At 39.1% G+C, this 15,236-nt stretch overlaps 1 long non-coding RNA gene across 2 annotated transcripts in view; it reads right to left on the reverse strand.

Annotated features, from left to right (window-relative positions):
* LOC116549263 overlaps positions 1 to 5,561 on the reverse strand; it is a 134,069-nt gene extending 128,508 nt beyond the window's left edge. The window contains exons 1-2 of one of the 2 annotated variants that reach the window (XR_004267780.1): positions 4,883 to 5,561; positions 1,457 to 1,536 (exon numbers count right to left, since the gene is read on the reverse strand). This is a non-coding gene — a long non-coding RNA (uncharacterized LOC116549263). Of the gene's footprint in view, positions 1 to 353; positions 1,537 to 4,882 lie in introns of those variants that run through there. The other variant, XR_004267779.1, reaches the window with a different exon arrangement.
* Between the last annotated feature and the right edge of the window lie 9,675 nt (positions 5,562 to 15,236).

A 15,236-nucleotide genomic window follows, 5' to 3' on the forward strand; every position in this document is an offset into this window, starting at 1 on the left:
GTATCTGAGAAAGGGCTATGGCTCGATGTGAGATAATTTTCTATTTCTTAGTTTTGTTTTGTTTTGTTAAATACTGAAAGACATTTTCTTTTAAATGGTACTTAGCTTCCAATCTGACACATGCTTAGCACTGCAGGGTGGGTAAGACGCCCTGTTTAATGGAAGATCAGTATAGTCATACACGTAAGCTATAATATGGAAAAGCACACAAGCTGTTCTGATTCTGCAACCTCTTGAGTCTTCTGCATGTGGGAAAAGAAAAGCACTTATATGAAACTTCCAGAAACACTGTCTCATCACTAAAGGCACTCTTAAGGACTAAAGGGCTGATAAAAACGGTGATTTTTTGCGGGGGGCTTAGGTAAGGCAGCAACAAGAAAACATTGTCTTGTTACAAACTCACAGGCCCTGTGGTATGGCTTTAAAGCAGCTAGGAGTGTCCCAGTTCCCTCTGTCAGCTGGTCCTTTTCTCAGCTGTTCCCTCTTCGGAAAGAATGGCCTCTTCTCCCTAAAAACAGTGCTTGAAGGCGGAGTGTTTGGCAAAGCAGACTCAGGACAAAGGCAGAGCACAAAAGGAGTGCACCAAATAGGAACCTTTGCCAAGTTGTTATTTGTATCCTGGTTTAGCTTTTTAAGGGTCACTAGCTAAGGCTGACATTTATTGCCATCACATTATTTCCTAAGAATGAGGCCTCAGCTGAAAATCCAACCCCAATTAACTTTCAAAAATGCACCAATATATTTTAATACACACACACTGATGACAAAACCCCCAAATTCCAGCCTGTCCTCCCTCTTCGTATCATACCTGTCTTCCTTGGCACTGCCCAGACTGTATGCCCTTAGAAGCACCTCCTTGCCTACAGCTGTGAGGTGTCTTGTTTGCCATTCGTCCACCTGTGCTATGTGCACACTCAGCTGGCATTTCTGCCAAGCTAAAGTCAGGAACACCAGCAGTTTCAAATATGTCATCCAGGTTTCAAAATAAAGTTCTTGTGTTTCTGGTACATAGGAGTGTTCCCAGAAAGGGTGGGGGTTTGACTGTCACTCTTCTATCTGCTGTGTAATTTCTTTTGCAATTCGCTTGATATTTATCTGGCTTTAAAACTGACATCGCCAGGCATCAGAAGTTGAGAAGTTTCGTCCTTGATTTATTTATTCCTGTTTGTGCTCAATTATGATTAGAAGTCACCTCTACACAGCTGCTCTCCAATTTGTGCTGCATTTGCTTCTGGGATTTCTAACTGCACTGTTCAGTGGAATGACACAAACATTATGAAAATGGAATCCGTTTTTATAGTGCGGTGGATAGTGTTTTATTAAAAATTGCTAACAGCTGTAATTTTAGGTAGTCAGCTCACGTGAAGTTTAACTTCAGCATATCTTTCTCCGTAGGAAAATATGTTATATATGCAGAAAGACAAATATGAAAAAGTAAATCAAACCCAAAACTCACCTAGCCAAGTAATTCTGATCACAATAGCCACATCTCTGATGCTGCTATGTTTCTGAAAAAACAGGACTCCCCACTTTACTCTGGAATGATAGTAAGTAATAAAATACATAGCTGTTGATGTTTTTGTTTTCTTTTCTTTTCCCCAAAATAACAAAGACTTCATAAGCACAGATAAGCTACATGTTCTTTTCCAAAAATTTCCTGCAACACAATTTTCTGACAGGGTCATATTACAATTCTAAATATGAATAACACAGCAAAAAGGAAAAAAAAAAAGGATGTTTTTGGCAGGACTCATGGGTATTAGTTTGTACTCTTGCAAGCTAACTGAATATCCATAGGCCCTGGGTAGAGTCCAGAGGACGGCTTTGACGCTTTTTCTGGTTCAAGCTGGTTTGGGTGCCTGAGTTAGAAGTGTTAAAAGGGCACAGAAAACAAAGCTCCTGATTGGCTTCTTTTTCTGAGCACCATTACCTAGGGCACGATTGTGAAAGAAGGTATCAGGAATGATTAGAAGACAGGAGCATACCTCAGGGAAAAAAGAGATCAGTCGTCACTATCGATGGTGCCTCTAATGTAAAGGTGACGGCAAATGTATGTGATGACGTGGACAGTGCTCTTGTTTTGCAGTGTCCAGAGTTTAAAATTCAGTACAGTAGGGTCTACGGATATTTCATTAGTTTTCAAGAGTACAAACTAATACCCATGTATACCAGCCAAAAAAAAAAAAATCCTTTTTTTTTCTTTTTGCTGTATTATTCATATTTAGAATTGTAATCTAACCCCGTCTGAAAACTCTGTTGCAGTAAACCATTTTCCACTATTCTTGTCATCTTCTAACATGCCATTTGATATGTTACAAATGTTAAATATTAGCCCGCTCTTTATTTTCTGCACACTCTTCCTCTCGAACCAGAATGTAAGTGCCAGGGAAGCTTTGTTTGCTTTATTTACTCCTCTGGCCCTAACCCTAGATCAGCGCCAGGCACACAGTTGTCTGTTGACTTAGTGATGAGTAATCCCTTTTGGTCCTGTGTTTCTACGAAGCTGATTGATAATAAGCTTATGGCTTCTGAAATGACATTATATTGCTCTATATTCATTGAACACCAAAGGCAAAATCTCTACCTTTTTATTTCAAGGTCCAGTGCAGACTGCTAACACTTTGAGAATTTTAATGTTATTACTTGAAGCGAGTTGAGGCCGCCTCCTCCTCCTTGGAGAATGGCTCCTTGGTTATCAACATAACTGCTTGTGAGATTGTTAGTTTTTGAGTAGAGGTCAGGAATAACGCTGGAAGAGAATATATTTTCCAAAGTCCTCCTATAAATGCAGCATCCAATTAAAGAAAGCTGCACTACTTCAAAGCACTTTCCAAAAAATGATGTCGAATTTTGCACACAAGTGGAGTGCTGCTTTTATTTCACATACGTGCTTCTATCTGTTTTTAATAGAATGTTGATAGAGAAATCTTGTTACTGCTGGAAAGAAATGAAGAACAAATGTTCTCTTACAACTTGCAAATTTCAGCCAGTAAGTTCTGGGTTTCTTGGACTAGTGAGCATAAGTACCAGCGAGCGTGTTTTCTAAAAAAAGGTTTATTCCTGGGCCCATATTTTGGGAGCTTCTGATTCAGTAGGTAAAAGTATGGTGCAGCAATCAGAAATGTTTATAATTATGCCATGGGATTTGGATGCAGGTGGTCTGCAGACTTCACTTTGAGAATAATAAAAAATAAAAAATAAAAGCTCCGATGTGTAAAATATCCTACAGGATCTTGGTTTCCTCTTGAGTGCAACTGATACTAGATTACAATTCAAGCACCCAGCTGCCAGGTGAACGGCTTGATGTTTTGATTATAAGAAAAGTAAAATGGCCAAGAAACTCTTAGAACATTCTTTATGGTTGTAAAAATGTTTATCTTTTCTATTCTTTAATTAGCTGAGGTTTCTGTTTAGGTTGATGCCACAAATGTTGGCAAAAGTCAGGTACAGAAAGAAAATTCATAAAAATATTTATTTGGCATTTGGCAAGCTATAAAATATTTTCTCACATGTTACCTAATTTGATTCTCATAGTAACTCTGGCGAGGAGTCAGGGCAGGTGTGTGTTAATTTTGCATACGAGCAAACAGAGGTCTGAAGAGGTTCTAACTTACCCAATGCCAGATAGAAATAAACAGCAGAGAAGCCACTCTTTCTGGGACTGCTCATGCCTAGTGTAGTGTTGGTTCAGCTACCTCTCATGGTCCCCTAATACATCCAGGTATATTCATTAATGCCCTTCTTTTCTGACTCTCTCATCTCTAGAGACATTGCATAGGGAACCTTTAACACTGTGCTCAGGAAGAAGAAGATGAGGGATGTTATTGTGTGTTCAGGATTAAATAAGATAATATATGTGAAAGTCTTCGTAGTTATAAAATATTATACATATGCATGCATATATTATTATACACATATATTATTATTATTGCTTATCCTTTTCTGAGTATTACTGCATCCTATAGGAAATTCCTGGCTGGGCACAGTGGCTCACACCTATAATCCCAGCACTTTGGAAGGTTGAGTGGGCAGATCACTTGAGGCCAGGAATTTCAAACCGTGTCTCTACTAAAAATAGAAAAATTAGCTGAGTGTGTTGGTGCATGCCTGTAATCTCAGCTACTTGGGAGGCTGAGGCATGAGAGTCACTTGAACTAGGGATGTGGAGGTTGCAGTGAGCCAAGATTGCACCACTGCGCTCCAGCATGGGTGACAGAACAAGGCCCTGTCTCAATAATAATAATAATAATAATAATAACAGTAAGGGAAACTCTTGAAACTTAGAGTTTCTAAGAAAAAGAGTTACCAATAAATTTAATAATAAATTTTTTTAAATGGAGGAAGAAATACATGCAGAAATAAACACTAATTTAAATGATTATGAGAAACTAATTAGAATGTGCTGAAACATGATTGAAGTTGAGTTGTGGGAGGAGATAAGTGACTCATTCTGAAAACTACCTAAAATAGCACATACAAAAGCCTTTATAAGCTTAGAATTTCTTATTTTATTTTCTCAGAACATTTCTGGTAGTCAAATTTGAGGCTTCCTGAGATGTGGGCATCTCAGAGGAACCATACGGATTGACACTTGTACTATAAAATATCCTAAGTTGACTGGGTCCAAATGTGGTTGATTTTTATTTACCTTTATTGTTACTTTGCCCACTTACCCTGACTTGAGGCTCATGAAAGTGGTTTTTATACCCTGAAGTCATAGAGGCATTGCTCAGCCAGATCATTTGGCTACTTCCCATAGCTTCAAAGGGAACTAAAAGGCAGATTGCCTCACCACTTTGCTATCTTAGCCTCCTAATGTCTCGTGGTCTCAGCACCTCTCCTTGCCCATAATTCCATATTGCTAGATGTAATCAAATCCTACCTTGGAAATGTCAGACTTAAGCAGGAAGAGGGCATTCATTCCAACAGCTGCCACTCTGGGCTCTCCTGCTGTGTCACGGTGTGAAGCGTGTTACATATTAAATTGAATTACCAGAGTCCTTTCCATCAGATACTGTACTGCCTAATATGGGCATAAATAAGTGGTGTGGTTTCTTGATATAGTCAACTGTTCAAAATAAGAATGAAGCAAACATCCACTTATCTAGTTGAATCTGAGAAAGAGAAAGAACATTTGTCATTGCTGACAGATGTAGAAATGTCATGCATCTTACAACACATGCTGATTCACATTATTATTCTGACCCTCCAAGTCTGTAGTGTGGATTGAGTCTAACTTAAAACAGAATCTGAGTCATGTAACACCTGATGTGTTCATTCCACTTGGGGAAACATCAGCTCTCAATGCCTCATCGAGCCTCTCTAAAATGCCTACTCAAGAAATTTATAAATCTCAGCTCCTTATAGATGGTCACAGATGTCCTTCAAATTCCATTACACAACGCCCACCTGACACCACATATTTGCAGGGTAAATTCAAATAGTATTTGAGGAACAAACTCAATGTGCCACTCTAGGAATTCTCATTCTTATTTCTTCCAGGGAAATTTAAAATATCTTTGGAATTGGCTGGGCACAATGGCTCACGCCTGTAATCCTAGCACTTTGGAAGGCTGAGGTGGGTGGATCACCTGAGGTCAGGAGTTCAAGATCAGTCTGGCCAACATGGCAAAACCCCATCTCTACTAAAAATACAAAAAATAGCTGAATGTGGTGATATACGCCTATAATCCTGCCACCAGAGAGGCTGAGGCAGGAGTACTGTTGGAACTGGGGAGGCAGAGCTTGCAATTAGCCGAGATCACGCCATGGCACTTCAGCCTGGGCAACAGGGTGAGACTCCATCTCAAAAATAAATAAATAAATAGAATAAAATAAAATAAAATTGCTTTAGAATGGCTACTTTTTTGTCTTCTTGGGCTTCATGAGGAGCTTGAAGGCAAATCACATTTTTCTGTGACATTTAATGCCAAATACAGATAGAAAGAAATTACCTTTAGGATATTCCAAGGGTTCAAAAAGCATGGTCACCCAAGCCCACTAATTTGGTGGGTTTTTTCCTCTTCTTCTTCTTTTTGCTTTGTTTCAGACACAGAGCATCACTCTGCCACCCAGGCTGGAGTGCAGTGGAGTGATCATAGCTCACTCCTGCCTTGGTCTCCTGAGTTCAAGGGATCCTCACACCACAGCCTCTCACATAGCTGGGACTACAGGTACACATCCCCACACCTGGCCAATTTTCAGTTTCATTTTTGGGTAGAGGTGGGGTTTTGCCATGTTGCCCAGGCTGGTCTCAAACTCCTGGACTCAAGCGATCCACCTGCCTCTCTTGGCCTCATAAAGTGTTGGGATTAAAGGCATAAACTACCATGCCCAGACTAATCTAGTCTTTTAAATCAGAAAGATATCAAAATATTTCAAATTCCTTGTGGAAGCAGAACTTCATTCAAGCTGATTCTAGGCTCTCATTTACATTCCATTTTATTTCCATATTTGAATAACGTTTTTTCTTTTTTCTTCCTTTTTTTTAACCCTCTTTGTGTCACAGTATAAACAATCTATAGAAGGATAAGCCTCTGCTGACAATAGAGATCTATTTACTAAGCAGCTACTATATACCACCTCCTGGATCAGAACTACCAACATTATCTCATTTGGAATTCTCAAGCACTAGAGATGTTATTTACCACCTTGCAGATAAGAAAATGAAAATCAGCAAAAGTAGGTAATTTGCTTAAAGCTACAAGAATGAGACACGAAATGTGAAGTCAGGTCTGTCTGACTCCAAAGCCTGTGCACCATGTCTGTGTGCCTACATGTAAGCATATGTGTGATTTGTTGTAAAGAGATAATACACTTCTATTCATTCCAGTTTCTCTACTTGCTAAGTTGACCACATGCAAGTCACTCGACTTCTTACAAGGTCAATTTCTTTGACTGGAAAATGAGAATGAGAATTCTCATTCCTTGAACTTTGTAGGATTATTGAAGAAGTAGAATGAGAAGGCATATATAGTGTTTTTTAAAAGCACACAAATGCTTTCAAATCACAAGTATGTATTAGTGAAGGTTAGATTTGGCTACTTATAATAGAAAATCCAAAATGACTTCAGTTTACACAGAAAAAAAAAAATCTACTTCTCTCTCAAGCTGGATGTGGTGGCTCACTCCTATAATCCCAGCACATTGGGAGGCCAAGGAGCGCAGATCACTTGAGGCCAGGAGTTTGAGACCAGCCTGGCCAACATGGTGAAACCTCGTCTCTTCCAAAAATACAAAAAACTTGCTGGGTGTGGTGGTTCACACCTGTAATCCCAGCTACTCAGGAGGCTGAGGCAGGAGAATAATTTGAACCCAGGAGGTGGGGGTTGCAGTGAGCTGAGATCATGCCACTGCACTCCAGCCTGGGTGACAGAGCGAGATTCTGCCTCAAAGGAAAAGAAAAGAAAAGAAAGAAAAAAGAAAAGAAATCTACTTTTATCTTACATGAAAGATGACCTGAAGAAAGCAGTCCAGGGAAAGCAGGCAGATTCCCACTCATCTGATCCCGAGAAATCTTCAGTCAGGCCACTATCTTCATCCATATGTCACCTTATGGTACCAGGTGGCCCCAGTGAAATGGTCTACTGTGTTCAGCACACAAGGAGAAAGATCAAGAGAAGAATGAGCCTCCTAGGCCAAATCAGGTGGATTTCTTGAGGTGAGGAGTTCGAGAACAGCCTGCCCAATGAGGTGAAACCCCATCTCTACTAAAAATACAAAAATTAGCCACATGTGCCTGTAGTCCCAGCTACTCAGGAGGCTGAGGCAGGAGAATCACTTGAACCCAGGAGGCAGAGGTTGCAGTGAGCCAAGATCTTACCGCTGCACTCCAGCCTGGGTGACAGAGTGAGACTCTGTCTCAAAAAAAAAAAAAAAAAAAAAAAGCACTTCCTAGAAATTGCCTACAAAATAATTCAGCATTTCCTATTTTCCCATAATCTTAGGCTACCTACTAATGCATATGGAGACATAAAAATTATCCTCAGGTAAGAAGATTAATAAGGCTTTAAATGCAATGTGTCATTTTCCCTCTATGAGCATAAAATATGCTTTCAGAATATTTCTGAAACAGGATACATGTCAGATATTATCCTCATTTCACAGGTTGTGTAAGTGAAACAGAGTGGTCATAGGGCTTGTTTCAAGTCACACAGTGGATGAAAAAAATTACAAACCTTTGATAGTTATACCTACACCATTTTTTTTTTTTGGCACAAAACAGCTACACAGAAAACATAAAGTTCAACATAATCAGCCAAATGTTGGCAGGAGAAAAATCAAACATCCTGAAAACTGACTTGAATTTGGCTTTGAGTAAACATAATTGAAATGAAGGTTGTTTCCAATAAACTGGAATGCTACAACCTAAAGTCTTGAAAAACTGGAGGTAGAGAGAAATAAAAATTCTAGCTATATACTCACCTTGCTTTTCATTTTCATTTTTGTTTTAACAAATAACAAAAAGCTGTGTAGCCTCTGACTGTTGGCTGTGGTGCGATTCCCAGCTCTTTACCATTGGTGATTGGCAGCTGCCCAATGATTGGCATGGCAGCATGCATCTTCCTGATTTTGAGATATATGTAGAAAGAACCTCAAGTTTGCATAGCCTGGATATGACTATAGCACATTACTTTGAAAGTGAAATGGGCATCATAATGTAAAGTAAAACATCATAAACAGAATTTAGGCCAAAAACACAAACTTGGGCTGGCCGAGGCAGGTGGATCGCTTAAGCTCAGGAGTTCAAGACCAGCCTGGGTAACATGGCAGAACCCCTGTCTCTACAAAAAAAACAAAAATTAGCTGGGCATGGTGGCGTGTGCCTGTAGTCCCACCTACTTGGGGGGCTGAGGTAGGAGGATCTCTTGAGCCTGTGAAGTTGAGGTTGCAGTGAGCCGTGTTTACTCCGCTGCACTCCAGCCTGGGTGACAGAGTGAGATCTTGTCTCAAAAACAAACAAAACGCACAAACTCCAAGAGTATGGCAGACGCCTAGGCTACATCTCCTGGACAGCCAGAGATCACCTTCACTCCCCTCCATGCAACTTGACAGTCTCCAGAACTGTGAGAAATAAATCTCTGTTGTCTACAAGCCACTGAGTTTTAGTAGTTTGTTGTAGCAGAATGGACTAAAACACCAGTGCTAAATCATGCTGTGCTCAATGCTGATTTTCAATATCACATTTGGTTCTTACAATAACCCCACCAGGCAGGACTAGGCTTAGAGAATGTAACTACTTTGTCTCACTAGTAAATGGTGGGAGTCCAATGTCCTAAACTCTTGGCTTCAAAACTGTATGCCCCAAGTTAATCTCTAGCAAGATATGATGTCTAGTAAGAAGGAAAGGAGAGGACCTGGGTGAACCAGATACTTAACAATCTGCCCTAAGTAATCTCATTAAATGTGGATTTTAGGAGAGAGATCCAAGATGACTGATCACTAGCAGCTTGGGATTGTAGCTCCCACTGAAAGCGCAGAGAACAAGAGGACGCCACACTATCAGATCAATTTTTGCTGCTCACGAACCAGGTGATTCCCAGTGGAGGAGCCCCATGGGTCACCAGCACGACTCTTGTGGCCAGCGAGGCAGTTTTGCCACTGCCTTGGTGCCGCAGTTCTTGGTGCAGAGTCAGAAAAGCACCATCAATCATAACGCTGCTGTTTTGGCCGGCGCAGTGGGTTGCTCAGATTTTAGCGCCAGGAATCAACAAGTTGGACGTCCATTCAGAAACCCAACTATAAAGATGGTAATTATAAAGACCACAGATGGATAAATCTATAACGAAGCAAAGAAACCAGCCTAAAAAGGCTGAGAATACCCAAAATCAGAATGCCTCTCCCTCTACAGGGGATCACAGTTCCTCATCAGCAATGGAACAAGGCCTGATGGAGAATGAGTGTGTTCCATTAACAGAAGCAGGCTTTAAAAGGTAGATGATAAGAAACTTCTGGGAATTAAAAGAAATTGTTCTAATCCAATGCAAAGAAACTAAGAACTTTGAAAATATGTTTGACAAAATGTTAACAATAATACACAATTTAGAGAGGAATGTAAGTGAATTAATGGAGCTGAAAAACACAACACGAGAACTTCATGAAGTATGCACAATTTTTAACAGCCGAATTGATCAAGCAGAAGAAAATAGATCAGAGGTCGAAGACCAACTTAATGAAATAAAACGTGAAGACAAGATTAGAGAAAAAAGGATAAAAAGGAACGAGCAAAGTCTCCAAGAAATATGGGACTATGTGAAAAGACCTAATCTACGTTTGATAGGTGTACCTGACTGTGATGAAGAGAATCAATCCAAGCTGGAAAATACACTTCAGGATATTATTCAGAAAAACTTTCCCAACCTAGCAAGGCAGGACAATATTCAACTCCGCGTAATACAGAGAACACCACAAAAATATTCCTCAAGAAGACCAACCTCAAGGTACATAATTGCCAGATTCACCAGGGTTGAAATGAAAGAGAAAATACTGAGGACAGCCAGAGAGAAAGGTCAGGTTACCCATAAAGGGAAGCCTATCAGACTCACAACAGATCTCTCAGCAGGAACCCTACAAGCCAGAAGAGAATGGGGGCCAATATTCAACATCCTTAAAGAAAAGAACTTTCATCCCAGAATTTTACGTCCAGCCAAACTAAGCTTCATAAGCGAAGGAAAAATAAAATCTTTCGTGAACAAGCAAGCACTCAGAGATTTCATCACCACCGGACCTGCTTTACAAGAGCTTCTGAAAGAACCTCTACAAATAGAAAGGAACAACCAGTATCAGCCTTTCTAAAAAATACCAAAAAGTAAAGAGCATCAACATAATCAAGAATTTACATCAACTAATAGGCAAAACAGCCAGCTAACATTAAATGGCAGTATTAAACTCACATGTATTATTATTAATTCTAAATTCAAATCAACTAAATCCTCCAATCCAAAGACACAGACAGGCAAAAAAAGTCAAGATCCATTGGTGTGCTACATCCAGACCCATCTCACATGTAAAGATACACAAAGACTCAAAACAAAGGGATGGAGAAAAATTTACCAACCAAATGGAGAGAAAAAATAATAAATAAATAGAAAGCAGGAGTTGCAATTTTTGCTGATAAAATAGACTTTAAAGCAACAAAGATCAAAAGAAGCAAAGAAGGATATTACATAATGATAAAAGGATCAATGTAACAAGAAGAGCTAAAGATCCTAAATATATACGCACCCAATACAGGAATACCCAGATATATAAGACTTATAAAGAGACTTAGACTCCCACACAATAATAGTGCGAGACTTCAACATCAATATTAGACAGATCAATGAGACAGAAAGTTAACAATGATATCCAGGACTTGAACTCAGATCAGGAACAAGTAGACTTAACTAACATTTATAGAACTCTCCACTTTAAATACACAAAATATACACTCTTATCAGTACCACATCACACCTATTTACAGGTTTAAATGAAATATTGGTTGGCTGCTTGTTAGTTATTTTCTTCTCTCATTTTTTTTTCATGTCTCTATTATTAAACACAATTACAGGCATACCCATTTTTAGACTGCATTCTAGCCCGGGCAATAAAGGAACACCCCTGTTCTCTCTCCCTCTTCCTTTTCCCCTTTCTTCCTCTCCTTCATTCTTCTTCTTTTTTTTTTTATTCTTTCTCTCTTTAAAAAAAAAAAAAGAAAAGAAAATAGATGCTCGGTGCATCAAAGAAAAATTAGCACTGAGATAAAGGATCTTTCAGCAATGAAATTTTTACCCCTCGGGCTGCAGGAAGTGTACTCTCGATAGCCATCTTGCCACAAAAGTATCCTCGTGGGTACTCTTTTTCCTTTGTGGCACCAAGCATCTATTTCCAACACCAGGCAAGATCTTTCCAACAATTGATCATAAGAAACTTTCTAGTCTCATACTTTGCCTTGGAAGTAGGGCCACTGTGGCATTTTTCATGAGGACCAGGACCCTTTTGAGAGTGACAGGGGTCCTGTCACCCATGGCAGGGACAGCAGGCTTAGAACAGCCCCATCCAGGGCAAAAGGGACACAGGTACACCCTATTCATAGGGAGCCAAAAAAAAAAAAATGTGGATTTTAACTTTGCTTTTTAAGTGTCATTAACATGGTCTGCTAGATCTTCACTGCTGGAAATTTATCCTTATTTATCTATAAAAATACACCCATATGCACAAAGGTACATTTTCCAGTTTTCTTTGTAAGAATTAAAAACTGGAACTCTAGCGTCATCATTTAGGAAATTTTATCAAGTTTCATGAATTATAAAATATCTGTGTAATGGAATACCATGCATCTTTTAAAAGAATGGGAATATCTTTAAGATATACTTTCAAGTTAAAAATATCCAGATGAAAAATAGTAGGTATAGTGATTCCATTTGTAAATAATATACACACAGATTTTTATGCTTGTAGATGCATTAAAAAATTTTAGAAAGATACACAAATTGTTGTGGGAGGAGGGAAAGATTTTAAAATGTCGAGGAAGACCTTTACTGCTCAGTTAGTATCTGTTCGTATGGTTTCAGTTTTCTACCTTTATATAGATAGAGAACAATTTATTCTTATTTAAAATGAGTATTTTTAATCAACTCTGTATGTTTGAAAGATTGTCGAGCCTTTTGAAAAAAAGATTAGTTTAGGTCTTTATATACTTCATTTTAAAATTATCAGGTTGCCTGGGTGTGGTATGATGTCTATAATTCCAGGACTTTGGAAGCCCACGACAGAAGGATTATTTGACACCATGAGTTCAAGACCAGCCTAGGCAACAGAGTGAGACCCTGTCTCTGCAAAAAAAAAAAAAAAGAAAAGAAAAGAAAAGAAAGAAAGAAAAAAAGAAAAAAAAAATTCTTCTTAAAATCAGCCGGATGTAGTGGTACTTGCTTGCAATCCCAGCTACTCCAGCCAGAGCCACAGAGCAAGAACCTGCCTCATAAATACATAAGTAAATAAACAGCTGTATAAAACTTGGTGTTAATACCAAATATTTTTATTAGCCTGATTCTTAAGTATTTATGGCTAAACGACATGTTACTATGCAGACATTTACTACCAATGGTCATAGTTTCCCTTTAAATTAAAAAATACACACGCAGATCTATACATTCGTAGCATGAATAATCAAATGGAAATTTAATAACCATAGCTAAAACTTAATTTGGTCCCTCCTCAGTGCCAGGCTCTGTGAAAAGCATCTCGTTCACGTTATCTCCCGAAATCTTCACACCTCTACAACCTTGGTGTTTGCCCTGCCCACTTTGCAGAGAACAGAGAGAAATGATTTACCCAAGGGCGTGCATCTAGGGAGCCGTGAACGTGGAGGGGCTCAGAGACTCTGAACCCAGACAGAGGAGGCCAAGTAGTAAACATTACTCCTCTGCAGGGCACGGTGGCTCATGCCTGCAATCCCAGCACTTTGGGAGGCTGAGGCGGGCAAATCACCTGAGGTCGGGAGTTTGAGACCAGCCTGACCAACATGGAGAAAACCTCATCTCTACTAAAAATACAAAAAAATTAGCCGGGTGTGGTGGCACATGCCTGTAATGCCTGCTACTAGGGATGCTAAAGCAGTAGAATCAGTTGAACCCAGGAGGCAGAGGTTGTGGTGAGCCGGGATCACGTCATTGCACTCCAGGCTGGGCAACAAGAGTGAAACTCTGTCTCAAAAACAAAAACAAAACAACAACAAAAAACTTTACTCCTCACTGTCTGTCTATTTAAATAAGTTTGACTCTGGAAATACTACTGTGACATTCCTGAAGAAATTCGACTCACATCTCCTTATACATATAGTGCAATGTAAATCTTAAAAACACTAATGATTATTTAACACTAGTATCTGGGAATGTTAGGGCTATATTTTCTGATCTATATAATATTAATTTTATCAACAGTACTTGATATTCATGGTATGATTACTGATCAATAGGTTGAATTTTTCATATACCCTAGGTAACTGGAGTACACTGGCTAATTATACTTGCTGGCTATATCAGTGGTAAATAGAAAGCTCCCTTGTTTCATCTTTGTTACTAGGAATATTTCTGAAATCTATTAGTATTCATTTTCTTAGTAGAATATCAATGAGATTTTCTTTTGATGAAAGAACTTCTTATGAATCATTATAGCTATCAATGATCATAATCTAAAATTATATTAAGCTGAATTTCTGTTGAAACTGTGCTATATCGTGAAAAAGTGTTCTTTTTCATACTAAGTAATATGTGTTTGTTTTAGGTAATTTCCTTATATTTTCTGTAAAAATAGAATTTTTACAATGATTCTAGCTAATCGGATTTCAGTTTACTAAGATTCAACTACATAGTAATATTTCAACAATTCCACAAATGTGTAACTTTGTGAATTGCTGGGTTTGGGGAAAATCTCTGCAATGAAAGACACTAAATGTAGTGCAAAAACTGAAAGCATTGTTTGTAAAAAGGAGGATGCTGTGGTTTTACAGATTATATATTCCTGACACACCCGAAGCCCTCTCCCATGTCCTACCCAGAAACTCCCTTGGAGTTCTGATTCTTGTTCTCACCCACCCCCTTTAACTCCTCCTTTAAGACCATTCATGGCCAGGCACAGTGGCCGACGCCTGTAATCCCAACACTTAGGAAGGTCAAGGTCGGTAGATCACGAGATCAGGAGTTCGAGACCAGCCTGGCCGACATGGCAAAACACAGTCTCTGCTAAAAATGCAAAAATTAACTGGGTGTGGTGGTGTGCACCTGTAATCCCAGCTACTTGGGCGGTTGAGGCACAAGAATCTCTTGAACCCAGGAGGTGAAGGTTGCAGTGAGCTGAGATCGTGCTACTGCAGTCCAGCCTGAGTGACAGAGCAATGTCTCAAAAAAATCCAAAAAACAAAATACCATTTATATGAGAGAGAGAGAGAGGCTCTTAATCAAATTTCTCACCTAATACAGAAATGCCTTTGAATGCATTCCTGACAGACAACAATGCAGTTGGAATGTTAATTCTTTTCATTATAGGAAATGCCTTATGTCATTGAATATCTCTTCTTATGTTAGATAAGTATATCTATAGTCCTTCAACCACAAAACAATCAATTAGACACTAGTTCTGGCAGCTGGAGCAACTCAGATTATGAATGCTAGTTCCTCTGCAAACAGACTTCCCAAGTCTTGTTGACCTAAAACTTTCCTTATCCAGTTAGGGGGTTGTCGAAAATAATAAAGACTGTG

This window comes from Sapajus apella, unplaced genomic scaffold (assembly GCF_009761245.1).
Source record: "Sapajus apella isolate SASKATOON/1434 unplaced genomic scaffold, GSC_monkey_1.0 scaffold6, whole genome shotgun sequence".
NCBI lineage: Eukaryota > Metazoa > Chordata > Mammalia > Primates > Cebidae > Sapajus > Sapajus apella.